Below are 3,105 nucleotides of genomic sequence, written 5' to 3'. Positions count from 1 at the left end.
ATTAATTACTATTTTTTATAAAAATAGTTATAATCATAAAACATTTTTTTTTAAAAATTTTCACAAGTTATGTTATATCAAACACAAAAATAACTAGTTAAGTAATATTTCGTATTTTTAAAAAAAGACTTAACTAAAAATTTAATTTATCTAATATAAAGCTAAAAAGACCTAATTACAAAGTTAGGGAAGTTATAAAAACCAACAAATTAATTAAGTTATATTAGTAAGTATTAACATACATATAATTTAAATAATTGATTTAGATTCAAATGACAGTGGGAACAAGTTAACTAAAATTACATTGCTTATAAAAAAATATGTCAAATGAGTTTATATTAACACAAATTGGAAGAAGAATATAATTACAGTAGTCATCACTCTTTTTTTTAGATAAATAAAGAAAAATATTTTTTTAATTATTTTCCCAATAATTTACTCAAACCAAAAAATATTGTACTATCTATTATTTTTATATTTTAATTCTAACGAACTAGCTAGCTTGCTAGCGTGTAATGAAAAATAGGGGTGAACACGAGTCGGTTTGGTTTAGGTTTATGATCAAATTAGAATCGAATATTAATTACTATTTTTTATAAAAATAGTTATAATCATAAAACATTTTTTTTTAAAAATTTTCACAAGTTATGTTATATCAAACACAAAAATAACTAGTTAAGTAATATTTCGTATTTTTAAAAAAAGACTTAACTAAAAATTTAATTTATCTAATATAAAGCTAAAAAGACCTAATTACAAAGTTAGGGAAGTTATAAAAACCAACAAATTAATTAAGTTATATTAGTAAGTATTAACATACATATAATTTAAATAATTGATTTAGATTCAAATGACAGTGGGAACAAGTTAACTAAAATTACATTGCTTATAAAAAAATATGTCAAATGAGTTTATATTAACACAAATTGGAAGAAGAATATAATTACAGTAGTCATCACTCTATTGTTTAGATAAATAAAGAAAAATATTTTTTTAATTATTTTCCCAATAATTTACTCAAACCAAAAAATATTGTACTATCTATTATTTTTATATTTTAATTCTAACGAACTAGCTAGCTTGCTAGCGTGTAATGAAAAATAGGGGTGAACACGAGTCGGTTTGGTTTAGGTTTATGATCAAATTAGAATCGAATCGATATGGTTTGGATTTGTATTTTTTTTGTACATGTACCCGAACCAAACCAAACCGATTAAGAACGAATTGGTTTGGTTCGGGTAATTGGATACCCGATAACTTTGAAATTCATAAAAAAAAAAAAACCAAATTTTTATCTTAAAAATTCAACAAGTACAATAAACGTGTAACATCAATAGAAATAATCCAAACATGTTAAATACCAAATACATTAAAAACCAAACTCATTAAATCCAAACATATTAATAATGAATAATCATTGTCTAATGAAAACGCCATATATATTTTTTTATTTTTTTATTTAATTAATATATGATCGAGTTTGCGGTTTGGTTCGGGTTCCGCACTCTCAAAATCGATACCTGAACTAATCACTAACAAAAGCCATTGATTTGGTTCGAATTAAATCCGATTACCCGTTGATTTCAGAACCAATTTAATTGGTTCGATTCGAATTCGGACGGATAATCGGATACCCGCTACCTGTGCTCACCCCTAATGAAAAAGGGAGAAATGGAACTAGACTTAGAACGCATGTCTTAGAATTCTTAATATTAGTGGTTGGATATTAGGTATAGATTGAGAGGCACAATGGAGTTTTATGAGATTAAAAAATATCAACTTATATGTACAAGGATGAATATATTAATTATCTTTCAAAAAAAAGGATGAATATATTAATTAATTTTCTTATGTAGTGTCATTATCTATATCCCTAATTCACACCAACCAAATATATTGAGAAGATTGAAGCTGTGATACATATTGATTCCATTCCTATTTGTATTAAAAAGCATTAATTAAAGCATGCTATACAACTAAAACATTAACAATTTATAGTGGCACTGGCATCAATGAGAGATCTTTTTTTTTTTGATTGCCCACAATATCCCACAATTCAACAGGTCAATGACTAATCTATCACGGATCGGAGCTCCATTTAAGAGTCTGCCGCTGGCCAATGGATTGCTGCATGCATAAGGTGGGATTCGAACCCCCAACACTTACTTAAGCAGACGAGTGAGCTGACCATTCGACCAACCCAAGTTGATTATCAATGAGAGATCTTTGATTCTGAAAACATTCTATTTTTTCAATTTATGATAAACTAAAAATGAAAGGGCTCATTAAATATTCATGTGAGATTCATGGGATTATATTTATAATAACATATTATTAAATAGAGAAAGTATAAGAAGCCAATACATGTTCCGTACAATGTATATAATGCGGTTAATTTCAAACTAAAATTAAAGTATCGGATGTTTATTTAAAACTGTTCACATATACTTATTTTAGAATAGTAAAGGTGTATTTGTGTGAACAGTTTCAAGTATTTTAAATTGGATGTTCGATTCAGTAGGATATCAGATATTTATTATTTTTGGTATTCGGATGGTTATTCTGGATAGCATAAGTGTATTGTATTTGATAAATTAGTAATATTTTACCCTAAATGTTCGAATCTGTACGATAGCGAATAGTTACTTCTTTTTATTAGACCAAAAAATCAGCCCATTATACACATTGTATACTTATTCCATTGGTTCCTATCGAAATTCTATTAAATAATACTAGTCATACCAATTTATTATCATATATAATTCAGTTTCAGTACTCCTATCTTTTAGAATAGAAGAATTGTTTCCTTTAACTTAAAAAAAAATATATCAGTTTTGATAAATTTGTATAAGCTTTATAATTAAATAGAGTAGTATCTAATTGAAATCAATTTTTAAACAAAGTAGCTTCTCATAAAAATCATTCTTCAGACTTTGGTGGGCTCAATATATAGAATTTTTAACACCAACAGCTATGCCACTTGAAAATCTATTTGGGACTCATTCGCTTAAATAAGTATTGGAGATTCGAATTCAGCTTTACACATACAACAAGCAGATATTTAAACGGAACTCAAATTTAAAATAGATTAGTTTTTAATTTATC

The sequence above is a fragment of the Arachis ipaensis genome, chromosome B06, assembly GCF_000816755.2.
Source record: "Arachis ipaensis cultivar K30076 chromosome B06, Araip1.1, whole genome shotgun sequence".
In the NCBI taxonomy this organism is placed as follows: Eukaryota; Viridiplantae; Streptophyta; class Magnoliopsida; order Fabales; family Fabaceae; genus Arachis; species Arachis ipaensis.
Note: the sequence above shows the minus strand (reverse complement) of the source record.